Source organism: Dermacentor andersoni, chromosome 1 (genome assembly GCF_023375885.2).
Source record: "Dermacentor andersoni chromosome 1, qqDerAnde1_hic_scaffold, whole genome shotgun sequence".
Lineage (NCBI taxonomy): Eukaryota > Metazoa > Arthropoda > Arachnida > Ixodida > Ixodidae > Dermacentor > Dermacentor andersoni.
Window position 1 is genome coordinate 285,188,152 of NC_092814.1, and position 27,344 is coordinate 285,215,495.

Genomic DNA, 27,344 nt, shown 5'->3' on the forward strand with positions numbered 1-27,344 from the left:
ACAGTACTGTCTGTGCGGCGAAGCTGACAGCCTCGGTAGCGCAAGAAGAATTCTGCACAGAGGGCAGCAGCCGCGGCGCCACTGGACGGCACTGCATGTCGAGCACCCTTTTATGAGCGCCACCTCTATTATATCATTTCTCGTCCAGAGCACGCCACGTTTTGCGCGGCCCGGCCGCCGGTCGCGCTGAGATCCGGCGGAGGAGGGGTAACAATAGGGAGACGGGCGAGAGAGCCCCGGACCGTGACCGCCACCAGCGCGGCGACGGCCAAGTGCCTGCAGGGTGGCTCATGCGTCGACAAACCCGAGGCCTACACTATCCTCGATTAAATGAAAAGGTTCGTCAGGCCACACCGCATTGGCATAACATTGGAAAAGGAGGTGGAAAGCGTTGGGGGACAAAGAAAACGACTTTTTGTCCGCAACTGTGAAGGCGTGATAGGCGAAAGCCTCACGCGCACTGCTGTCAGGCGATAAATACCCCAGCTTCCTCTGATGCAGCGCGCGGATGCCGCGCAATGGTTTTGTAACTGATCGTATCGCGCCACTTTCTGACCAAAGGCGTCGCGCGGGCGCTTTCCCTCGCTCCACACAGTTGCGCGCCGATGGTATACATGCTGTTTTCTGGAACGTAGAAAAACCAACGCCAGTGTTTCGTTTTCTTTTCCCACTTCGTGTACCTGATTTCTCTCTTATTGCGGCTTCATTTATTTCTGCACCGTTCGCCACTACTGCTGCCTGGCGAACCGCTGGTCCTCTTTGCCACCAATGTGCCATTGGCGCAGCCTGTTGACGCGTCGATTTTCAAAGCAGGTAAAAAAAAAAGGCTTTATTCCCTTAGCCAATCATTTATATTTGTTTATTACAACGCCTCTCGTGGCAAAAGCTTAATGGTATGCTACATTAGACGGCCGTTAACTTTGCTTTATGCCGTGAGTTAGCTGCAGACAGCTTTGTCTTTCGCCGCTTTAAAGGTACGCAGTCAGTTCACGCTTAAAGGCACCACCGGCCTTTACAGCGTTGGTTTTCCATTTTTTTCACGTCACGCTTAATTTACTAGCTGACAACTGAGCGACTCGATGCTGCGGTCAATGACAGAACGCGAAGACTTGAAAGACACAGACGTGTAGACCGTTGACGAAGTCGACAAAAGTAAAGCATATGGCTACGTTGTAGCGGCAGTGAAAAAACCCGACCAAATACAGCGGTTCCTTTGTAGGCTGCAGCAAGGAAAACAGTTGCTCAAAAGTTCAAGGTTGGATCAGGTCACCGACCTAATTCATCTATATATCCCTGTTACGGCAACGCTCAGGTTCATACTGGTCGGCTGTATTGCATTGCGCTTGCGTTGTAGGCACGCTATCACCCTCGACATGTTTTCCCCTTCATTTCCCTTGCTTCACTCTGGCGGTGTGCTATAAGGTGTGCTATCCTTGCTAATGAAACCAGTTGTTAGTCAGCGCTTGTTCGCACGTGTCTCCCTCCTTGTGGTCGTCTGTTTGCGCTGTTACCCATATGTTTCAAGATGAACCAACTCGCCCAAAAAGAAGTACTGATGATGTTCACACTACACATGCGCAGTGCGCGAAGGGCGCACTTACGATGCCACGCTTGTTTTTTCTCACACCACAAGGAGCCCACCTCTGGAGACCACTTCTGCACAACGCGAAACCAATAAAAAACAACGAAGAGATTGGTCGGGGTTATTGCGCAACGGCACCACCCGCGGTCCACTATAGTTCTCTGGTATACGTGCACGGCAAGGTAGAGCAAAACTGCACCGGCAGAAGAAGAGCCGGACTTGGCAAAATCGAGGGAGGAGAGAGCGAGCCAGCGTCTGTCGTCCACCGACTACTGGAGAACACCTGGACAGCAGCGCCAGGGGACGCGCGTGCTCGGCAGACCACGAAGCAGGAGCGCGAGCGGCCTGGCACAGTCCATCCGGACATTCCCCCACAGCCGACAGCTGGGCCCTTGTGCGGCGGAGGGGGCTCTTTAAAGAGGAAGGACGCCCGGGGGCAGCACACCCCCGCCGTCTCCGAGGCACGGGGGGGGGGGGATAGGGGGCGGGGGGATAGGCAAGCCACGAGCCAGACGGCCGGCCGGACGCGTGGCACGCGTCGTCCACGAGAACAGAGTCAATCAGCCAAGCACAGCTGCTGCTGCGACGCCAAAGTGCGGCCACGCGCCCTGCCCGGGGGTCCCTCCTACGTTAGAAGGGCGCTTTTCCACCCCGCTCAGGCGAGTCTCGCAAGGCTCGCGGTGACCGACCACAAGAAGGGAGGGAATGCATCCTCCCCCCCTCCCGGCAGCAAAGAAAAACAAGGGTGACCGAACACTTCAACTGGCTGTTGGTGCGCCGTGTGCTAGTAGCCTGTCTTCGCCCGCATAGTGGTCTCGGAAAAAACATACCAGAAAGTGGCCGCGCTTCCACGCTGTTAACTTATTGCCCCCACGTGCGCTCGGGCAACTCGCGTCCTCGCGGCGTTCAGCCACAGCCGTCTCTGCTTATGTGAACATTACTAAGTCACATTCCTTTCTAAAGTTCGTAAAATGTTTATCACAACAACATGAATCTATAGCTGCCGTATAACGAGCACCATTAGGGTGTTTTAGCAGTAATTGTACGATGTCCTCGAGAACTATATTGCATACTTTTGTCTGTTCATAAAAACTGAGCTAATCAAATCAGGTAACATTGAAGGCAGCCACACTACAATTTGCATAATCATTATTTTGCTTGCGTAGGTTCGTGGATACCACATACAGTAGCTTTTTACAATGACCGAACGGCAGCGGATCAACACCGACTATCAACACATGTTTTTGTACACAAATTCGAGTATAACCGCACGGATAGAAGCAAAGAAAGCGGAAACAAAGAAAATGGAAACAAGCTAACAAACGTGTAGCCACGGTTTTGCACGGCTTGTAATAATGCCTAAGCAATGGCGTGCCGATTAATCAGCTGGACCAACGTCATATTATTTTGTTTCGCTGTACAAAAAAAGGAAAGCTACTGTACCGAGAATAGTGCGCGCCCAGAATAAAAGGCAGTCTCAGAAATTGCTGGCCCAACGTGATATCGTGGCCATGCGTAAAAAAGATGCTACTTCTCGGGTACGCAAGCCGCTTGTGTCCACTAAATTTGATGAACACAAATAAGCGCCGCAAACGGAGAGCACGCTCTCGCGGGAGCCTGCACAACGCCGGTAAGCAGCTTGCGTTTATGTCGCCCGCTTCTATGGCTGCAAATCAATTTCCCCGCTAATTGGCCGCAAGTTGGAACAAAAGAAGTGCTCGAAATTGGCTGCCATCGACAGGCGACCGACGAAGAACCCAGAGAGCCATTTCGTCGGGGTCCTTGGGCGACCGTCCACCTGTCACTCCCGAGGTGGGGGAGGGGATAGGTGAGGAGGAAAGGACTTCCTTTTCCCTCGCTCCGGAGCCCTCCTCCCCCTCAGCAGCAGCCGCGCAGTTTTCAAAAGCCAGTGAGGCAGAGAAAAGAAGAGAGTCCGCACAGAAACGGGCCGACCGGCGAGAAGTAAAACGCAAGCGCACGAAAAGGCGACACGCAGTTGAACGCCAGATGAAGGAAAAATGAAGAAAGAGAAGCGCGGCCTCGGAAAGGCGAAGACCGGCGCGCGCCAGGCGCGCGCGCACGCGCCCTTCGCCAAAACAGCCGGGAAACATCTGGCGAGCACAGGGCACGCACCGATGAGGACGGCACCACTCAACGCACCGCCTCTCTCTCTCCCTGCCGCGCGGTCTTTATTCTCAATTTCTGCAACCCCTCCCCTGCCTTCTTTTTCACCCTCCGAAGCAGTATTAGCCCGAGACGCGGAGAACGCAAGCGTGTCGGTTAATCTTGGCCAAAGGCGCGAGGCTGCCCCAAAGAGCCCTTACAAAAAAAATTGTTGAAAGGTTATTGACGTATCATTGTTCAACGTCAACAAATGACCTTGAAAGATCATCGAGGAATTGTTGAAACATCATTGAGGAAATTGTTGACAAGTGTTGATAATTGGCCCGCGACATTCACCAGAAACATCATTGTGGCCTCTCAATTTGAAAGATCATTGGCATATCGTTGAAACTATGGTGTACTTCAATGCTGAAAGCCCATTGAAGCATTGTTGAAGATGTGTTGTTTGTCAATGTTGAAACCCAATTGACGTATTGTTGAAATGTGTTGTTTGTCAATGTTGAAAGCCCATTGAAGCATTGTTGAAGCTCAAAATTGAAAGCCCATTGAGGTATTGTTGAAATGTGTTGTTTGTCAATGTTGAAAGCCCATTGACGTATTGTTGAAATGTGTTGTTCGTCAATATTGAAAGCCCATGGAAGAATTGTTGCAGATCTGTTGAACATCAACACAAATTATGTTGAAATCCCTTTATGCCCCACTGGGTATTTAGCAGTTTAAACCTGCACTTACCTTAAGATACTGCTGAGCTATGTTGCATATAATTACCTTTGATGTCACGTTGGTATGTTTGCTGTGAGAGGATAGGGATAAAATTTAAATACGGCCGTTTTGTATCGCAGGCCTCTGTCACCCTGGGCTCAAAACATGCTCCTAGATTGGCTGTAATAAGACGTATTGCAAAACTGCTAGCAGTACTATTATGCCACTTTTTTCAATTGTCAGAGTGAATGGTCCTCCACAAAACTAAGTGCTGAACTGATGCAGACAAAAACCATTTTTCTAGGTGAACTGTTTATTTGTAACCAAACATCTGTGTAAATGTACAACCATTTGTAGTTTGAGAACATCAGAAACTTAAAAACTATTGCACAGTACAAACTTCCTGCAGCTTGACACCATAACGAAATTGAATACTGAAGGTGTAGTATGTGTGGCCTTCAAGTAAAACACATTTCCCAAAAGAAATAAATTTAAAAAAATAAATACCTAAATAAATAAATGTAGCAGCAGACTGACATGACTGTCAATAAGAACACTCAAAAAGGTACTTGCTTTCTCTATTAGGGAGCCAGTGGTACTATTACCATGGCACGATTTGCTTGAGCCCACCGCACTCAAATGAGACCTGATATGCAGGGTGGTTATCTTTAAGTTTCATGGAATTTATTAAACACGGACTGTTGCAGCTAACATAATTCTAGATACAGAGTGCCAAACATTACTTGCATGAGAAATCAAGACACCATAGTCAGCTGATTAAGAAAAACTCAGTTCCTAATAAAGTTTTTACGAATTGTAGACGGTAATTTTACAAGGTGTATGCACTAAGAACGAACTTCCAGAATGACACCAGTAACGAGACACATGCCATCAAACTGGCTGTAGAAATGCACTGCTGTAGCACTTTTTTGTTAACAAAACGCACTGTTATGCATTGAAGCACAAAAGTAACCGGAATGCCCATGTATTTCTCTCACATTTATGAAAAAATCTCGCAACTGGTAACACCCTGGAAATTAATTTCAAGTGAATATGTCTTTCAACCTCACTGGCTACAATTTGCAAACTGAAATATGTGCCGTGATGTTTAAGTGAATTAATAAATTTATGAGAATCAGTTTAATGTTTCCATTTCTTGTGCTAGTAATGTCCACCTCTGAATAATCCAGCTCAAGAAGAAAAATTATGCTACCTGGCACAGACAACTTTAAAAAAATCTGTAAAACTGAAAAAGGACCACTGTACAATCCTTATTTGTTGGTTGAATAGTGTGTGCCAATTTCAGTAAACCTTACATACTTCTGAAATATGGCAATCACAATAAGTGATGCTTATGGGAGCAGTTTATTATGCTGCATTGCTGTTGCATGATACAGTTGCGTTTTCTGCCATGATAACGTTCCTGCGCAGGTCATTCCATATCAAGCGACTTATTCATATTAACTACTTCAGATTTTTATATGAAAAAAAAAAACTATTAGTGATGTGCTGGAATAAAACAAAGTTACTCCTTTTGTGAGTTCAATTTTATTCACTGTCACAAAAAATAACGAAAGAATTCAGAAAAAGATATGGTTTCATGCAAACATGAAAGGCACATCATTGCCATGACCGGAGATTTTTTGTTGCATTTTAAATTTAAGCCGACTTATACCTAATAATTTTTACTCATGTATTTTAGATAGCAATAAACCATGTTTACAAAGCTATGTAAAATGCAGTTTTTACTGAACTCTGACAATGGCGCAGATGCACTTGCAGGTGTGCGATTCCATGCCGAATCGACCAGTGTTTTTTGACACCACACATATAGCTGAAACATTGCCATGTGTTTACTAGAGTTCAAAACTCGTTGCCCACTTTTATTAATTTTTGCCAGATATTTTGTAGCATTTTGGTGACAGTTTAGTTTTCCTGCTCAGCTGAGCTAGAGGACATCAATCAACATTCTTTTTCAAATGCACATTGTATTGATCGAGGCCTTCAAATGGTGTGCGTGCAAATACGGTGAAGTGATGCAACTGCCAAAATAGCCAATTTTTCAAATATTTGAATACTTCAATTGCTTTTGGCACCGGCAAAAATGAGTCAAATTGCATTGAAGGCTAGTAGCGCCGCTCAGGACGAGCAAAAAAGGACAGAGGTAGGGGGAATCAAAGGGAGCGGGAAACAGGGTGAGCGCTCACCCTGTTTCCCGCTCCCTTTGATTCCCCCTACCTCTGTCCTTTTTTGCTCGTCCTGAGCGGCGCTACTAGCCTTAAACAGTTATGACATACCAACTCGCCCAAACTGCCACGCTTTTGACAGTCAAATTGCAATCCGTTAGATTTTTTTTCGTAACGAAAAATTCACAGGACAGAACTTAAATACAGAATGGTAGCCCAAGTGACATAGTATAGCAAAAAAATATGTGCAGCTTTGAAGGTTCAGCTGATCGCCTGTAAAAAAAAAACAAATTCTAATCTTTTGCAAGAAGCTTCATGTTGAAGGAAAAAACAGCTTTCGTAGTTGGCCAAAAAATATGTGATACATTATTGGATAGCTCTACATGTCTACTATGCATGTGTGAAGTTAAAGAAGGCATTATTTTTAAATGCGAGAAATTCTTTTTTGAAATTTTGTCAGCACCGACTTTTCTCGGATGTGCGCACAGCTTGCCGGCTGGGAATGCACACGACAAAGCTGGCTTTGTCTCCACACAGATGACAGAGAAGCGGTGTTAGGGTCTGCATTTTATTGCCAAGGGCCACATGCTCTAACGCAACGAGGCTTGTGTTTGGTGTGGGCCAGGTAAACCATACAGCCATTGCACATAAACTATCAATACAAGGTCTGTTAGAAAAGTATCTGACCTTTGGCTGAAGAAAAAAAAACTGGCATAACTGGAGCGTTGGAAACCTAATCACCCTCAAAGTAGTCTCCTTGGGACTCCAGTCACTTCTCCCAGCAGTGCTGCCATTGTTAGAAGCATTCCGAGAAGGCCTCTTTCAGAACGGAGTTTAGCTCAGCTGTCGTTGCAGCCATAATGTCTTCTCTTGTCTGAAATCGCGCTTCTTTCAATGGCCTCTTGATTTTGGGAAACAGCCAGAAGTCGCAGGGGGCCACATCAGGAGAGTAAGGAGCCTGTCGAACTACAGGAGTCTGGTTATTCGCCAAAAAAGTCTGAATCAAGTGCGAGAAAAGCATTGTCGTCATGGATGCGCCAATTTCCTGTGGACAACTTCGGTATCTTGCGCCACACAGCATCACAGAGGCCATGGAGGACATCCCTGTAGTAGTCTTTAGTGATTGTTTGACCCTGTGGTGTGTACCCGTGGTGTACCACACTGCGGAAGTCAAAGAAAGCAGTCAGCAACACTTTAACGTTGATGCGCACTTAGCGGTCTTTGGTTAGTGACGTGTAATGCTTCCACTGTAATGACTGGGATTTGGTTTCCGGGTCGTAAACATACCCCCAAGACTTGTCACCAGTGATTATGGTGTTCATGAAGTTGGGGTCACTGTTTGTGGAATCCAGCATGTCTGTGAGACTTCAACACGAAGTTGCTTTAGCTCCATCATGAGCAGTTTGGGAACGAATTTCGGTGCAACTCTCTTCATGGCCAAATCTTCAGTGATAATGGAATGTGGATAAAATGTGCTGATGCCCACCTCTACCACAATTTCTTGGATAGTCACACGACAGTCCCGCATCACCACGGGGTTCACTTCGGCAATGACCTGGTCATTTCGGCATGTTGATGGCCGACTGGAGCATGGCTCGCTCTCCACCGATGCGTGGCCGTCTTTAAACTGGTTGTACCACTCCTTAATCTGTGTGCTGCTCATAGCATAGTCACCAAAAGCAGTCTGAATGTTCGGAATGGTTTCCACTTGGCTGTCGCCCAGTTTCTGGCAAAATTTGATGCAGTAGCACTGCTCCAGTCACTCCGCCATTTTCCTTGCAATAAAAAACCGACGAGAGCACTGTGTACTACCTCATTCAAATGCTGCGTCCCAGCAAGTCACGCTATTGGCAGGCAGGAAAAAATTCGTGCATGCGCACAAAGGTTCAAGGGCGGCTGATGAAAATGCACTTGTTACATATTCATCAGGTGTTCGTAAAAAAAGGTCAAATACTTTTCTAACAGACCTCGTACGTATTAAATACGTGAGGGAATCCTGCAGTGCTAAAAGATATGGTTCGTGCAGTTTACAAAAAGAAATATCAGCTATTATGTAGACAGTAAATCCAGAAAGAGCACTGATATTGTTTATACAAAGCCTTTAAAAGGGCATGTCGCAGTGCAATGCAACATAGAGGGAGCAGGACACTTTGTGCCCTGCTCCCTGAAGCCCAATGACGATGCAAGTAGAAAACACCTTCATAATTAGGACTGAAAACCTACATGAGTACGAACAAATTCTTGTGGTGTTGTTTGCTACCACTGTTTTAGAGCCGGAACATGCTCATCTATAAGTCATATGTGCCATGTTTAGTCTGATGTGGTCAGACACCATTGGCAACCACTTCTTGTGTTCATGTTAAAAAAATACGAATTGAGACTGCAGCTGCAGCGCTAGACGTCACCTGCCTTCGCAATGATAAAAAAGGCAGTCAGTTTGTTGAATAGTTCTTGTGGCTAATTATATTAACAATATTTCCTTACTAGATGACATGGCTTCATATATTTATGCTATATTTATGCTGTATGTGTGATCCACAAATCAACATAAAAAATAAGTTATCGCACTTAAACAATAATACCTTTTTGTTACTTGTCACATGTATAGCAGACATGTAGGGCTGTGTAACGATGGGCGACATATACTTTTGTGCCAACCACCAAAGCTAATTTTTTTACCTTCAACACGAAGCTTCTTGCAAAAAATTTGAACTTTACAGTTTTTTAGCTGATCATCTGAACCTCTAAGGCTTGAAATATTTTGCAGCTATCCCAAGTCAACCAGTCTGATTTTATATTTATTTTGTGCCTTCTGTATTTCCCTATGTTAGAAGAAAATTCAAACTTTGCAAATTTTGGCACTCACACCACTTCAGTCTCTTGACATGAACACCATCTGAATATTTGGATCATACAATTTCCCTTTCAGAAGAAACGTGTATCAGTGCCTTCTAGCTTAGCTGGGCAAGAACAATAAATTTTTGCCAAAGTTCAAAAAAATTTTTGCGAAGGAAAATAAATGGGGAGCAAGAGTTTGGAGCTTCAACTATATCTGTGATGGTCAAAAGAACGTTGGTTGGTTGCCCTAGGACGACTCAAGTGTATGTACGAAAGCAAATTTTCTCATTGTACCTACTCAAAATCAAGCAAACTTGAAATGGTTTGCCATAATGGAACAGTTCTTGACAAAATTGGGTGGTTTGGCATGAAATGGCTTAAGATACTTAAAAAATATACTAATAAGGAAACACTTTCCTTACTAGAACCATACCAAAAACTAACATAAAAATGTAGTGAACTATAACAAAGCACAGCACTTGTATTCTGGATTGAGCAATCCAATGTGGACCTCTCAGGAGACTAGCATAATTAACATAAATAAAATTAACATAAAAATGTGAAGGCATAGAAAGGCACAACATTTGTAAGCTCATTTGAGAAATCCAAATTGGGCCCTTCAGGAGACTAACACAGAACATAAAAATGTCGAGAGTTACAAAAGCACAACACTTGTGTTTTGGTTTGAGCTGTCCAACTTGGGCTCTTGAGAGGTTATTGGTCCCATGCGAGAAGCGAGGCCACAGTTCTTTACATAGGGCATGTTGGTACCAGGCAATTTGCGACACGTGAAGCCTGCAAAAACAAGAAGCCAGAACAAGTTTTAAAAAGCACCTTCAAATGCAAAAGAATGGCATGCAATCTGCCCTCGTTATAACGAAATTGATTTATGTATTTGTGTTGCTTTAGTCCAACTTTCCACGGGTACACCTTTACAGCATGACCATTTAAATTTATTCAGTGCGGCACAGGACTCCACTAAGTGTCAAATGCAGGAAAAGGCAAAGAGGAACAAAACACTGTAGCAAAATAACTTTATGAATATCCTCAATGTCAAAGATGTGAGCTTTGCTTGCTGAGAAACGAAATGGTGAAACAAATTCATGTCGTTCATAAATAAACCTGAACTGACAACTAAAATTATTTCTTGTAACTTTCATAATTAAAATTTGCTGCACTTCACTGTGCTTTTCCATGCTCCAAATACGATACTGTCATGTCACTACAACTGAGTGTAGCTTCATTTGATGTTAGGTTTCCTGAGTTCACATGCAATCGGAATGTACTTCTCGCCTTACAATGACTTAAGACTTTCTACATTAAAGAAGACACTGCTTATAGTGAAGTATGTTTTCTGCCTCGACGACTCAATTACTGTTCTAATGAGGATTCCGTGTAGTGCACCAAGCTGCTTAGCATGACACATGCAGAATGTGACAGAGACGAAGAAATGCCGTCTTTTAAGAGCCATATGCGATAGGACTGACTTCTTTAACCCTTTTAGGGTTCACTGCCGTACATCTGTGGCTGTGATGGAACGTTCTGAAAAAAATTTGCCTTTTCAGAACAAAGTGTTGCCTAGCATCCCACTGGAGGTGCTGCAACCTTCTGAGACTTCTAGAAAATATTCTTATAGTGCTGTCGCTCCTTGGGTTTCTCCAAAACTGATTTTTCACCTAGCTCCTTGGTGTCTGTCATTGCAGTAATTTGGGAGTGTTGCCACAAGTTTTTTGTAAGTTTCATTACACAAAAAAATTATGCTGCTTTATCCTGCATAAAAAAATAAAACATGTAAAACTGCAAATACTGAAATGGTATTGCCACTTTATTGTTATTTAAAAATATTATTTACCAGTTTATTTTCTCGGAATGTCACTCTGAAGAACTTAAATCTGCAATAAAAATATTAAGGGTGCGCGAAAAGTGATTTTTGAGGCTGAACCGAATAATGCTAGAAGCAAATCAAATAATGGATAGTTTCTGAATAATGAACAGCTGATATCACAATTAATGTAAGATGAGGCTCACATCCTAGTATTATTAAAGTTAGCAAGTTTCTGTCATTGTTATGTTATGAAAAGCTGTTTATTAAAAGCACAAATGGAGCAGCAGAAAGTTTCGTCACATGCACAGGACTCTTCAGTAAGCATAAATGATTGCTGTACAGCCTCTAAAGTACAGCTACTGAAGTAACGTAGCCTGGTCTGCTATTAGAAGTTGTTACGTTTTATGTCTACACTATGTTATTGGAGGCGAGAATTTACCGTACTTTGGCTCAAATTTTATGTTTTATTGGTGTTTCGAAATATTAGAATACTCGCATTTACAAATAGTGACCATTCAAAGACTAAATTGAATAGGACACTATTCAATTCGAAAGTTTTGAGCATTTGCACACCACAAAAAATACATAACTCCTAAATTAGAGAGGCATATTTCTCCCCAAAATGTGATCCTCAACGGGCTAAACAAGAGTGACAGAAAAGCCCATTCATCTTTTTGATTAATTTAAGCCCATAATCTACTTGGCAATGGTTCATAATAACCCTGTTAACAGGTAGGTGAAGTAAGGAAGCAGGAATCAATTCTAACAATTTCAGAATGGGAGTAGTGGACATGTCCGATGGTCTGTAAGAAGCTTTATACATTAGGCCCCAAGAGCCTATTCTCAATTTATTGAAGTATATGGGGAAAAGCCACATAAATATTTTTTTCATATCTTAGAATACAAAGTGATAAAGTGTGCGTTAATAAATACGAGTCATAGGTTAAGTGCTTAGAATGAGTAAGCGCCCACTAAACGTAGTACTGTTGACAGCAATGCTTGCAACTCTGTCCCTGTTGTTTCTTTGATTGAAACAACCAAAAGAAAATTGCCACACCACTCAGGTTCCCTCTGCTAAAAGGCTGCTGTCTGGCATCACATGGACCTCCTTCAATATAGGAGCAACCTTAATTCAATGTGGTCTGTTAAAATTGGTGAAACTACTGTTTCACATCTCAGAACCTGGAGAGCTGTTTTAACTTCTGCAATTTGGTGAACATGCTCCTGCTCGAGCTGAGCAGTAACCACACTAGAGCATACCTTCTCCGCAATTCGCGTATTAGAATAACTTTTCAGGCTAACATGTCCTCCATGCCAATAGATTTGGAGCGTGCTTCACAGACAACTATTCCTTGCAATGACAGCCAAGTAACACTGCTAATGCGCAAATGCAGCTCATTTTATGTGGTGGAGCCTCTAAAAACTTTCAGCAGTGAAGGCAGCTTTTAAATTTTAGAAGCATTTGAGTATGGCGGCATTACGCACTTAAGATCGTACGAACAGTCAATCCAAATAGTAGGCTATTGTCGCATACAATTGCACACATGGGCTACTTGAAAGTCGTTTGTTATGCCAATGGCAAGTTCATAATTTTAGAAAAAAATGTGAATGTAAAAATGCAACCAGACAGGATATATGGTACTTGCCTATAACAGCACTGACCCTGGTGGGGTCAAGAGCCTTTTTTGCCCCTTGGTGTTATTTCCAAAGCCCAAATGGCCCATGAGCTCCTCCTCTGTGAACACATGGTGAAGCAAGGCCCTTGCAAACTTTCCTGGTCTACCATGGCAGGCCATGGTAAACTGTGCCACGATAACCTTCTCAATGTGCACTCCTTCAACCTATGTGAACCTGCATGTTTAAGTAAATGTTAGCAAAACAGTTTTAAGCATTTCAAGCACATTCACACAACAGCCCTACTGCAAATAAATTACAAAAGTACCTGTTGCAAATCTAGATTGCTAAACTTGACTTCTTACAAGCTTCTTATGCTGTCTGGACGCCACATGTTTCAGAAAAACAATCCAGCACAAACAAGAATAATAAGCCAAAGTATCCAAACATATAGTACTTGAAAAAGGGGAGTACCAGCGAAACACAAATGACACGCACACAAGGAAACGGCATTAGACACGGACGGACGTTGGGACGGACCAGCGTCCGTCCCTGTCTAACGCCTTTTACGTGTGTGCGCGTCCTTTGTTTTGCTGGTACCCCCCTTTTTCAAGTTCATCACGCACCAACTGGCCCAAGAGCTTGCGCTAATGCACATCTAGTACTATTTATTGTGATTACCATTTTTAGGATACTTCATATTTTCAGGTGTTTGTCTCTATTTTCCCATCCAATTGTGTCAATAGGTAGTCCATGGTCTAATGGGGAGATTGGGCTGCTATGTTAAGGGAAGAGTTCAAAATCAACCGTTGGAACAGCTTGGGTGACTGGGTATGCGACCCTGGGCATATGCCACTTTTCAATGAATCTCCTTCCCGCTATCTTGGGCAACTGCTGCTGCTTGTGTTGGCAAGCAGCATTAGGAGCTCAAAGAGGGACATGATTGTCGATCATTACTAAGATTACCACTACACGTCACGTTAGCTTGCTGTGCTGCAGAAGTAATATGCGAGATTCCACTCCACTGTATGAAATGTACATAAGCTGCAAGGACAGTATGTGCCAACCACCACCTCAATTAAATTAATCGACTCGCAAAGCACAGGCTGCACAAGATCACGGAGTGAACTTAGAAGTTTGTGGACAGTCAGTTGATGTCCACGTCAGGGACCTCTAGGGAAACTCAGTCATTTCCTCGATGTGCATCATCGTGCCGTCATACATTGTATTACAATTCTGTCTGTCTCGTACCACCGTTCTAATAGTCATCATGTATCACCACAATTCAAAATATAAATAGACACTTATATCTACTCTTTATTTAATCTTTATGGAGAATACTTTGAGCATGAGTTTTTGCAAACATCATGAATTCTACAGCTTAAAGGTGCACTAAAGCAAAATTAAATTAATTAAATTCTGGCGTATTAAGTGCCAAAACGATAATCTGATGTTTAGGCACGCCTTAGTGGGGAACTCTGGACTAATTTTTACCAAATCAGGCTGCAAGGTACCTGGGCAGTTTTGTATTTCACCTCCATCAAAATGCGGCTGTTTGATCCTGTGACCTCGTGCTTAGCAGAGCTGTGCCAACACCCCTAAGCAACTACGGCATGAAAGCACTAAAGAGAAAAATTATTTTAGATGTATCTGTACATGACCTTCCTACAATTCAAGAGATTCACTCATACCGTGACAAGAGGCTGAGTAAACTGTAAAAGCAGCAAGAGGAAAGATTGGTGGCAGTGCTGCCTTGAAGTTACCACACCCGCTTGCTGTGACGTCATGGATTTTGATGATGTCTGTTGAGGTGTAGCAATTTTTTTTACAAATAAAGATGTTCTTCATCGTATTCCAAAAACCCAAAATAAAAAGCGTCAGGAACTTTTACAGAACCAATACAGCCCAAGTTTGAAAAAATACTTGGAATCCATGATGTGACAATGAGGTGTCAGCACAAAGATTTTGGGGCGATACTCAGAAAATTGAACTTTGAGCTTTATTTTCTCTAATAATCAAACAACTACCAAGAAAGTTACAGAAGTAGTTATTTAAGACGATGCTTTATTTTAAATTCATTTAAGGTGTCATTAGTGTCCCCTTAATACAAAACAAGGAATGCACTTGGCTGCGTAATAGGTTAACATGCATCACTGGTTCTCATTAAGGTAGGATTATCAGTATAGCAAAGGGCATGCACTGGCTGCTCCAGAGGGGAGCCCTTCCACTTCCCCTCAACCTCCCAATTTCCAATTTCTTTATGAGCAGTGATGCAATTTCTGTATCTTAACGAGACATAATGCCAAGGAGATTAAAAATGCCATGCTGGCTACAGCATGTGGTGACCGGCACTTCACACCGTCCAGCTCGGCATCAATCTTTTTGGAATTTGGCCCTTGAAATGCAGAAAGCCCCGATCGCTGCTCGTTCTTCAGCCAACTTTCTCAAAGGGTGCTGCTGTTCTGGTTTGATACCTCTAGCTGTGCACTGCTGTATGACGTAGGTCATAATACCTTCGTTCTGGTAAAACTAGAAAGATGTGCACTCTAGTTAGTTAGAGGGGCGTTCAGAAACTTAGTGTGCACTAATGTCCACACTAAGTTTCTGAACGCCCCTCTCATATCAGGCATATACACTGAAAACGGCACATTCCGCGTTTAATATGTTCACAAGTGACAATGAAATTCACTCCCAGTCCCGGTGCAGTTGCAAAGTCTTTAAGCTGAGTGTTTAAAGGCACCATGTCTCCTAATGAAGGCACTCTGCGCCAATTGATCACTGGAGCAAATGCGTTGCAGTTGCATCAGCAATGTTGTTGTTTTTTCTGCTTCCTGCAATACATTTTCACGGTATCACTGTATTTGATCATCGTGACGCTACAGAATGGATGGCCAAAGAATTCACTTATACCGTTCCAGCTGGGGCCTCTCCCAGCTCATTTTGAATCTGAAAAAAGATGTCACTATTAAAACGTGAAGCCACGATGCAGCAAAAGCGACAATCAAAAGAGCTACATGGACCATTAGGCTGACATAAATGGACGGATACAAATGACTAGTCATTGAATACACTAAAGTGTGGCCGCTCTTGCCAATGGCAGTGTGAGCTTGTCAAAAAATTTATTTCACATTCCTCTAGTTACTTTAACCATTATTTCCACGCATCTACTTAACTGTTATGGCCACATATTAAAGGCAGCTCCTTCATATAAAACCAGTGTTACATTCTTTTACTCCCCGTCTACCTGATGCTACTGAAGTTTTGCTTACTCTCAAAGAAAGAATTTCACAGAACTGCTCTTTCGACAAAGCATTATTCCAAGCTTGTGGCAAAGCGTCGTGATTTAGTTCACAACGATGCGCTCCCCTTTCAATCTGTTCACTCTATAGTGCTCTGATTCAAAGCAAAAATTGCTTTTCGACATAACTAGCTACTTCTATAGTCACAAGAAACAATGCTAATTATTGATGTTTATGTTGCCGATAACGTATACATGCCGCCTCGAAACACAGTGGGACGACAACGCAGATATGCCAGGCATCTCGTTCCTTTACTGATTTTGAAACTATTGTTAAATCAGTTACTGAAGTGCGAAAAGCTGCAATTTCACGAAATTACATTATTGTGAATGTTGTAGGACCTGGAGTGCCATGAAATCTGCCTTTCCGTGAATGCAAAGAGCGCCTACGCGAAGCCGTTTGGGCGAAGCACTCGATGGCGACGAACGGAGATGAAAAAATAAAGTTGAATGCGCGCGACCTGGGGGAAAACAAAACGCACGCGGTTGGCAAGGCGTATAAGTCGATGATTTCGCAGCACTCTGTGGCATCAACCCTATTGTATCTCACGTATCGCATGTACACCCTTGAAATTCTTTATTATTATTGCGCGACAGCCTCCTCTGTGTTTTCCGATCGCGCGAACATCGGCCGCACGGCGTGTCAGATAGTGGCCTTGAAGCACCGCGGAGTCACTCGATCCTGAAGGGAACAGCGCAACAGAATACACTTTCGCCAATCCCACCGCACCCCCCCCCCCCCCCCCCTTTTGCTGAAAGCTCGCTCACACGCCTTGTACTAGCGTGGCGCAAACGAAATATCTTCGATTACAGTACAGATCGGATGGTTTCACGTCGCATTGTTTTGCGCTCATTAATAAGGCTAACTCAATCGGTGCTCGAACACCGTATCAGAAATCATGGCGTACAACATGCCCTGTTTTAGGTGGCACCACATAGCTGCCTTACGTCACCACAAGCGGAGTGTAAAGTTAAACCAGGACAAAACTCCACGTTATCTACCACAAATCTAGTGCTGTACAACCCATTCTCGCAACGGAAGGATAGTACTAGGAATGAAAACTAGAAAAGACGCGCGCGGAAGACACGCACAAGCGCTGAAATCATTTCCCCGCTTCCGTTCACCGCGTCGCAATGGACGAACAAGGGGAATTCGAAACACTCACTCACCCTTGATGTCGCTGAGTCGGAGGCGATCATGGCGATCTTCGAGGCAACAAGTCCATAAAAAGCGAGCAACACGCAGGAATATTCCAAAGATGTCACAGCGAAGCACACAAAGAACACAGAAAACGCAGGAAACTCTCAAGCTAACGGCGTGCACGAACTCGCCAGAATGCGCCAAGCAGCAACATCGCAAACGCGCAATCATACATGTACACTCATACAAATACACGCTTATATTATCATAAATTGTACCATTGGAAAACAAATTATGTAATCTCATGTTATTACTGAACAATTGTGGCGATTTGCAAGTGTATAAAAGTTTTTTGCTTCGCTTTTTTGATGAACTACTTTCTTTAGCGCAGTAACGCTGTGCACCGGCCGGAGATAATGGCATGCGCGGGAAAAGGCGCCAAATTCAAACGTCACAAACGCCGCGCTAATTTGTGCGCGCAAAGTTTTCGTCGTTTGGATTAAAAAAAAAAAAGTAATGCGTGCCGCAACCATGCGAACTGAACTATTGACCAGAAAAGTACAGAAACGTCGCTGTTTGTGCTTCTTATTTCGACGTCATGGCAAACTGCGGGCGGTCTGTCGTCCCATTCTTTAAACATTTGTGCGTGTGCTCCTGCGCTGTGCGATTTGTCACCGAGAACGTATAGCAGCGCAGATTGTGCTTGGTGGCCGAGCAGATTCCGAACACATTCGCCAGCACCCCGTCTAGGTCACAGAAAAGAATTTGGCCTCCATGTGAAATATGAGCACCATGTCGTACATATCGGCCAAGCTTTTCGTTTCGTTCTGTATAGCGCGCTAACGGGTAAGCGAAACGCACTCTGTAAAAACGATGTTCACTCCTTTCTCCGCCGCACTCACCGTGGTGGCATAGTGGCTGAGCTGTTGCTCTACTAACCCGAGTGCTTGGGATCTAATGCCGGCCGCGGCGGCTGCATTTCGATTGGGGTGAAATGCAAAAACTACCGTGTACTGTGCGTTCGGTGCATGTTAAAGGACCCCAGATGGCAAAAATAAATATGGCGTTTCTTACTACGGTGCGGCTCATAATCAAAGCGTGGTTTTGGCACGTCAAACCCCAGACTTGAATTTTGTTAACGTTCTCCGCCACCTTGATCATATTTAACATGGAGGCATGCAATGCCGTTTCCTAACACACAGCCAGGGCACTGGCCCCTTATAATGGACGCCGATGGAAATGCAGGATGCGTCCAATCATCGGTTGTAGGGACGTTTGTCTTCTGAAACTGCATATATATATATATATATATATATATATATATATATATATATATATATATATATATATATATATATATATATATATATGCAGGGTGTTTCTGCTAACTTTAGGCCGAGTGTAAACTCTATGACGACGCGACTAAATGCATGTTGCTCCCTTTGGTATGTAGCGTGTCGCGCTATTTGTGTATTTTTGCTTAATTAGCTAATTAGGCAAGCATAATTAACCAACTTCTGAAGCAAGGAAGTTAGGAAAGAAATTCCAATTAGAAAGTTGCAGAGCTGTTGGCAACACGTCCGAATAAACAGTTTCTGTCTTTCTATCTGTTAAGTATTATTGTTTTTCAGCTTACTGCGGATGCTCGCGAAATAGAAAAAGCACCACGTGACATATGCCCGCCTGCGAGTCGTGATTGCACTGCTCCTAAGCCTTCTGCGCACAAACGAAAACATGCCATTTAACCGGTGTGAACACCCGTCTGCTTATCGCCATCATGAACCGCAGCGAGGGAAGCACGTCGCTGGCATCAATACCACAGCCAACGCCTTCGTCACTGCCCTGTTGCCTTTTAAGCGGCAACACACCCTGCTCGATGGTATGCTCGTTTGGGAGCGCTGCAAGCACGGCGCGCAAGCGGATATGTCAGGTGATATTTTTTCTATTTCACGGGCATCCGCAGTAAGCTGAAAAACACTAACACTTAATAGATAGAAAGTGAGAAATTGCCTAATAGGACGTTTTGCAAAGTGCTCTAGAGCTTTCTAATTAGAATTTTTCGCCTAACTTTGTTCCTTCAGAATGGCTAATTTTCTTGACTAATTAACTACTTAGGAAAAATACAAGAATAGCGTGACACGTACAAGAGTGAGCAACATGCATTTGGTCGCATCGTCTTATGGTGCATCGGCATATTTTTAAACTCTGAGTAAAGTTAGCTGAAACACGTGTATATACGTCTATGGTTCAAGTAACGTGAAACAACACCCTGTATATATGCAATGGTGATCAAGTGATCAGTAAAGCAACATATATGTGCAAAAGACGCACACATATATATGTGCGTGTGTTTTTCACATGTACTTCGAAACTCAATATTGCTCGTGACTCAATTTTATTCAACAATAAGTTAACAGCATTTAGTCAACGACTTTATTGTTGGAAACTACTCAACAATGGTTCAATAGTCAATACTATTCAACAATATGTCAAGAGAATTTAGTCAACGACTTCATTGTTGAAAATTACTCAATATTGGCTCAATAATACTCAATACTATTCAACAATATATCAACAGAATTTAGTCAACGACTTTATTGTTGGAAACTACTCAACAATGGCTCAATAATACTCAATACTATTCAACAATATATCAAGAGAATTTAGTCAATGACTTTATTGTTGAAAACTGCTCAACAATGGCTCAATAATACTCAATACTATTCAACAATATACCAACAGAATTTAGTCAACGACTTTTTTGTTGTGAACTGCCCAACAATTTTACTCTTGAATTATTGCCTGTGGTTTCAATAATTGTTGAGGTATTGTTGAAAGGCTATTGAGTCAACAATTCGTCAACAATATGCCAACAACTTTTCAACAGTCATTTTCATAAGGGAGCTCGGCTTTGAAGAACGATACAATTGAGATTGCGCGATACGGATTTTCGAAGCGCTGCAACTCCGTAATATGCACGACGCTGCTGCCGCTTCTTTTGAAGAGGAAAAGATCTTTATAGATATCTCGCGATTATCGCCCGTCAAGTTCTCTAACGATTCCCCGCGAATACTGGCCTGCGGTTTCGGGAATGATGGCGTTAAACGCCGGTGCAACCAAACTAGCCCCTGCAAAGGCCGAAATAACATTCGCAGATGCATAAGGTTTTGGACTACACACGGTACTGTGGTCAACTGCTACTCGGCCCAATGCGAAGTGACCGGCGAACGGCGAAGTAAGGACATATGTGTGCGGGCCGTAGATGCAGCTTTCGCTACCCCGCTATCTTAACGTGCCTTTTGTCGAACGAGTGCATGAGAACTGAGCTCTCTTGGCAGAAACTGACTTTGTTATTGGTGACAACGGTACGGGAAGGCGGTCCACCAAAGTGGGGATACATGCAATCGTAAGCATCTAAAGTTGCCGAATTCTCTATCGAAGTAGGATGCGAAAGTAGCTTCATCCAATGTTGCGCACAGAGTCTTTAAAAGAAGAAAGTAATACACTACGGATGTGTGTTTCTAGCGAGATTCCTGCAGCCTCCTGCAGCCGCAACTCGCTGTCCGAACACCAACTCGCCAACACGTGATTGGCCGCACAAAACACGACCAAGTGGGGTCGTAATAGAAAGGGACGATACCTGGCGACTCCGTAACAGGCAGTTCTTCACTTCCGTTTCAAATAGAACAAAAACAACTGCAGTTTTCGAGTAGCCTGCAAAAGGACCGAAAGGAAGGCGGCCGTCGCACGCGCACGGGTTCACAAAAGGAGCGGCTCCAGAGAAAGGGCCAGACAGCAGCGATCGGCGGCTAAGCAGGAGGCGGGGAACAGGGGAGCGGGGAGAGAGAAAAGCAAGCGGCAATAAAGGCGAAGAAACTACGCACCAAAGAACACACATTCGCCAGGTGCTGCGCGGCGACAGCAGCAGCAGACGACGACGACACTTGAACGCGCGACGAGGCGACAATCGGTCGTCTGCTTGGATCTCCACCGCCCTCCCCCCAACTACTCCCTCCCCCTTTTCTTCTTTCTTTGACTTTCCACTCGGCTAGCTTCATTTTTCTTCGCCTTCGCACACCAAAAACGACGAAACGGGGGGCGAGCAAGAAAACTGCAAAAGCTGGCCCGCGTCCGACACCGGAGTGAGCACGACGAGGCACATCGGAGAGAAGGTGGGGAGAGAGCGCGTAAAGGAAGCAGACGACGATGACACCCCTCCACGAAAAGAAAAAGGGGGGAAAGAAACGTGAACCCGGGCTGCAGCTTGCCGGCACTCAAACGGGGAGGGAGCTCGGGGCTTGCCTACCGCGCCGCGGCTTCAAAACCGGGAAAGGACTGCAAAAGAGAGGAGGGAACAGCTTGGCCTTGAACCGTCGTCACCTTCGTGCAGCCACGGCGCACGCACGCAGTTAGCGCAAAAGGCAAGGAAGCCGGGTAAGAAACGGGAGCAATCACTCCTCGTTAGGAATCCATTTAGACTGTCGTTTGCGAATCCCGCAGCCCACAATCCTGCAGCGCGCGTCTGTTTGACGTTCGGAAGTGCGCAAGCATTGAAAAACCCGACTTCCCCTTTGAATTGGCCCGATGCTGTTAAGCATCGCGTAGACAGGCGTAAAGCACACAGCGCACAGACAAGGAGACGCAAATGGACCGCTGCCGGCGACACCGGTTCGGGATGCTGGCAGGCGTCGGGTTCCTGTTTCAACAGCGAGGAAGCGACTCCTGCCTCGCATGACAAACACGAGGGGGGGGGCACGACACGTGCGAGCTTTGCTAGGGTCGACAGACAAGGGCGCACGACACCCACACTGCAGATGCAAATGTCCGCGTAGTCATACTAAAGACGCGCACGACCGTCCGCAATGCCGCTAGAACCTCTAGAGAAATGGTAAAAAAAGAACATCGGTCTCCAAACTGCGCAAATGCATTATGCGCAGGTCTGAATAAAAACGTCCAAATTTCTTATGCAGGCCCGCGACGCCGGCAGAGCCGCTTCCGGGCTTTTTCACAGGCGGCTCGGCTAGGAGCACACATGAGGCCATTGCACACTGCCTCAGAAGTCCAAATAAACGCTGTCATGGAGCAACAAGCATTTAGCTTCTTGCCTCACGATCAGCGGCTACTAAGAGGCGGCTAGGAGGGCATTTCACACTGCCTCATAAGTCCAAGGAAACGCTGTCATGGAGCAACAAGCATTTCGCTTCTTGCCTCACGATCAGCGGCTACTACGACGGGAACTATATATAGTTGAACATATAGTTAAAATTTTCAGACGTAGTCATTTATTCTTTTGTACAGCGAAGCTGGTCGTGAGGTGGGGATGGTCCGCTCTGAATGTCGACGAAAATTCACCGCTGGAAACGTCGAAGCTAGCGCAATGAAACTTGCAGAAGTGTTGGGTATCGTCTAGAATGATGTGTGGGCGAAATTAGGGGCAACGTTACTAAACTCGTAACGTTGTTCAGGAGTGTGCGGGGTAATTAGACGCGTTGTGGGAAGTCACCAAATTTGTGTTATTTGCCATTTCCGTTTCAGAACTATTACTCATATAGAGACGAAGCTCAGTATGAATAAACTGCATTCTTAAAGGGACACTAAAGGTTACTATTAAGTCAACGTGGACTGTTGAAATACCATCCCAGAAAGCTCGAAACGCTTGTTTCGTGCCAAGGAGAGACTTATTTTAAGAGAAAATGCGTTCTGAAGCGTCCGCGTACCTCTAGCGCAGTTCAAATCGCCCGCCCTCCGATCGAGGAGTACTGACATCATGGTCTCATAGTGACGTTGCGCCATCGGTGAGTAGAACTAAGTAGAACGGCGTCCGCAGACGGCGCTACGGCTTTTCCGCGCAAAACGCAAACGCGCGGCCAGAAACAGAGCCAAGACAGAGCCGACAGCAGAGCGAAAGCGGGAGTATGGTTAGGGTGGCTAGAAGGCCACCTTCTAGCCACCCTAGTATGGTGGCAAGCGGAAGGAGCTGGTACTTCATTCTATGACGCAAACTTCGACGCTCGTCGCAATGGACCCTGACACCGACAGATTGGCTCGCGATGGTGGGCTCAACTTCAGCGATTTGAGCAGCGCGACCTGCTGCTGAGGGCTCGCGCTGCCGGCGTCGTTGCCTACTACGACGGCGGCCTCGACACCGGCTCTCCGGAGCGGGAAAGCAACGAGGGCTTCCCACGACATCACATGGACGTGGCATTCTCGCTGCTTGTTCCAAATGAAAGTTTCGCGAGCCAGCAGAACCCTCACAGCACGACGCGATAACCAAACTACTGAAACTCCAAAGAATGCGCGGCGCAGAGTCGAGCGCGCAGAGTCGAGCGAAAACGAAACCTTTCGAACACCCATATTACTGAAGGGTAACGTCAAAATGTTATTTTTTCTTAGAATCGAATAGACGTAGACAAGTAGCATTTTTTTCCGTCTTATAATCGAATGAAATGATATTTTTAATACGAGTAGTTAAGTATTAGTAACACAAATTATGAGGAGTGCTTTCGTCATCGGGCTAGTACCGGAATGTCGCTGGGGGGTCTCAAATCGTGTCATGCATTTACCTCAATTTCTCGGTTACTAAAGCTCTGTTCGCGATTATATTGACGCCTTAGACGTTCTAGAACATTGCTCTACCACTTTAACTTGAGTTTCTGGTAACCTTTAGTGTCCCTTTAAAGTGACTCGTTAGAGAAATTTCGAAGATGTAGGTGTATTGTGGGCGCCGTAGGAAGCTTGCAAAGCGAAGTCGCCGCCTTTAAAACACTATTTGGAGCAGTGAGTTACGTTTGCTGTAGTAAGAAAATGGCTCAAAATTTCTGAAAGGAAGTTTGCGCGTGTAATGGGACACCGCTTACGCTTAGAACGAATGGATGAAAATATGTAAATTCGCAAATGTTAACTTGTCGAGCGTTCAACGTTGCCGGCGCTAAACAGATGTGAGTCCCCGCGAGGACGCGTTGAGAACAGTGCGCGAGAGCTACGAATAATAAGTTCCACAGAAACCGGAAACGCTCATTCGCAAGGAAAATGCTCCGCGGCTATAAAAAGGAGCGCCCCAAGCGTCGTGAGCGTTTGTCTCGAAGTCCGTCTGCTTCGCTAGTATTTTGACTAAGATTCCGCAAATATCGCACACGTCTGTCGCTCTTTTACACTCCATCTTTGCGAAGGTGACTAAGATTACCACTGAAGGCTCCACAGTGTGACAGATAGAAAAGATGCGGCGCTCCCTACGCCGCAGAAACGCTGCTCTCGACGTCTATTCTAAAATTCCAAACACGAGCGCGCACGCCTTTTAGCGCCACTACACCAGGTTGTCCATTTGCCATGCATCACGAGGAGAGAAATAGAGCTAGAGCTAAGGTCGACAGGTTTAAAGCACACACAGGTCTTATCACCTTTAACACCCACGGGCCCACATGCCTCGACATTTCGTTCAACGTATTCCGCCACTATACGAGTGCCACGGGTAGCGGCCTTTCTTCTTTTTCATCGAATATCACATGAAGTCAGTGCTGATAATAAATACTGTCCTGGAATGACGCAAACGTTATAGGACGGCTTCCGTCATACGACGGCATCGAGTGCAGATAGAGCTGTTAAAGGTTATTCCATGCGTGCATTGCTCCAAACAGACGAGAAAGGGGAGGGATAGATAGGGATAGAAAAAAATTAATACAAAAGCAACGAATACACGACCCCTGCTCGATGGCACCCACCTTGAACGACAATGTCATTCGTGGACGTTCACGTCAGCGGCTGTCCCCCAACGCGCAGGATAAGCGGAGTTCCGATACGCAATACGGAAAGGGCCAACCAAACAAATATACACGCAACGCACACCTGAGCTATAGGGGCCGCACTTGCCGCGCGGCTCCGTCACGAGATACGCATCGAAAGGCCGCGTCGAATCAGTCACACGCATCGACATTCAGGGACGAGGTCGTTAGGCAAATAGCTTCCATGGAAGGGGGAAGCAGCGCCAAAAGCCACAAGGCAGCACGGTGCACGCGACGACGAGACGGGACCCAAAGTCAGCGAGGGCACGACTGCGGAAAAGGCGCACGCAGCCCCGAAAAAGAAGCAAAGCAACCGTAGTAGGGTTGCAAAGAAAAGGGGTGCATAGCTAAGTAGCCCCCGCGAGCGAACGGGAGCCGTCAACACGCGATTCCAAGCAGCACGACCTGAAAATGGGGATCGAAGAAAACCGTGACCGCCGCTGAGCTTTGCGTGTACGCACACACGCACGCACACGCGCCTAAGTGCGACGCGAGGGCAAACTGGCGATAAGAGGCCCGCGTCGAACAGACCGCGAGCCACACAGAACAAACACGCACTGCACGCGTCAGCTGAAAGCCGCGCAGGGAACGTCGGTTTCGCTTGCGAAACGGCAGTGGTGGGGAAGACCCCTCCCCCCCCCCCCACCTATCGTAAACATTGACAACGACGCGCTTTTTTGAAACGTCGGAAGCCGCGCGTCACACAGTGCGTGTCGGCAACCTGTTCCAAGCGACACGTGTTGCCCGTTCACAATATAAGAGCGGAGAGGCTGGAACGAGGATAAACGTCGAGCACAGCGAAGGCCAAAGTCTAGCATACACGCAAACGAAGTGGTAAACGCTGCCAAAAGAAAGGAGCGCGAAGGAAAAGTGCCAGTGAAAGAAAAGTGGGAAGCACAACGAACCGGGAAGGCGCACACATCCAGTCAACCCGCGGTTCGTCTTCCGCCTATAAAAATCCGCACCCAGGGCGCAAGCGAGGAGGTCCGTCCATAACTCCCGCCATGTTTGCTACACGACGTCAGGGAGACAGGGGTTGAAGAAAGCGCGATCGGATTGAGCATTGGCGAGGTGCACCGCCACTACATCACGGCACAACGGGGGCGAAGGCCGTTAAGTAGGGCCGTACATCACGCTACTCGGGAGGGGAGACGCCGACGAGCAAACACCGCGCGCAGCACGAGGGGCATTTCACGGGCTATAAAATAAAGCAGGAACGCGTCAGGCACGGTTCCCCGCGAGCCCCCGGCGCCATTGTGACGCGGACGTCACTGCTTTTTCGCCCTGCCGAGCATTTGTGGCTGGCCGAGCTACGGAGGCGGGCTCGCCGAACTGCGGATAGAAGATCGCTACCGCAAACCTCGCGAGACCAGTCATTTAGTGCTTTTCCTCACCCATGCCGAATGAACAGACTGCCATGAATCGTTCTTTCAGCCAGTACCTGTGCGCGCTTTTTCCTCTCTGATCGGTGCTTGCAAGTTGCCAATCAGCACTTATGTACGTACGCAACAACACGCACAGAAACGGTTTTGCAACGAACTGCTCGATTGTCTCTACAGTGCGACTATTCCAAATATTACCTGTCGAAAGTGAAGAACAATTTGCACTTAAGAAGCCATACCCGACATGGAAAGCGTAATTTCCGCGAACTACTTACACACTAGTGTGTCGAGGCATGCAAACAGAACATGCAATAACTGCCGACATGATAGCGTTGTGTACTTTGGCAACGTTACTTTAGCAACAAAGAAAATATACTTAGCCAAGAGGAGATAAATTCCTGCCACGTGGGCACATTTGGTGTCACTAAAACTGAGTCCTTCCTTGTTAGCAGGCTCTAGTAGAGATCCACCACAGAAAGCCATCTCTAGATTGTCTGTACAAAGTGAAGAAAAAATGAATGTCAATGAACTCAATGTCAATAAGTCAGTGAACACGGTCTAGATCCGTCTGATCATAGGCGGCAGCAACTATAAAAGAAAAAGCAACAGGCCAATACGTTGACTATCGGTATTTATGCGCAAGTACATTTACAACGGTACTTCGTTAAGACGACGAAGAAAAAAGAAGGCGGTTCGCAAAGATCGTATCAAGTGCTCGTATCTTGTGGGTTTCACAGCCGCTATACGCGTGTGGTACAGCGGTGCGTGCTGCTTGTGCGAAGATGCGCGTGACTACTTTTCAGCGCAGGTGACCAGTTTCAGGCGAGAATGTGAAGGAAGCTACACTGGAGAAGCGCAATGTAGCTAGAAAGCG

At 45.6% G+C, this 27,344-nt stretch overlaps 1 protein-coding gene and 1 long non-coding RNA gene across 5 annotated transcripts in view; both read right to left on the minus strand.

Annotated features, from left to right (window-relative positions):
* The window catches only part of LOC126548082 (protein spitz-like), a 195,616-nt gene that overhangs the window by 13,201 nt on the left and 155,071 nt on the right, over positions 1-27,344 (minus strand). The gene's annotated exons all lie outside the window — the stretch shown is intronic.
* LOC126548083 (uncharacterized) lies at positions 7,280-17,496 on the minus strand. Its single transcript, XR_007602851.3, has 4 exons — positions 17,340-17,496; positions 15,782-15,817; positions 12,904-13,108; positions 7,280-10,227 (listed from the first exon to the last, which is right to left on the minus strand). It is a non-coding gene; the product is annotated as an uncharacterized lncRNA (long non-coding RNA).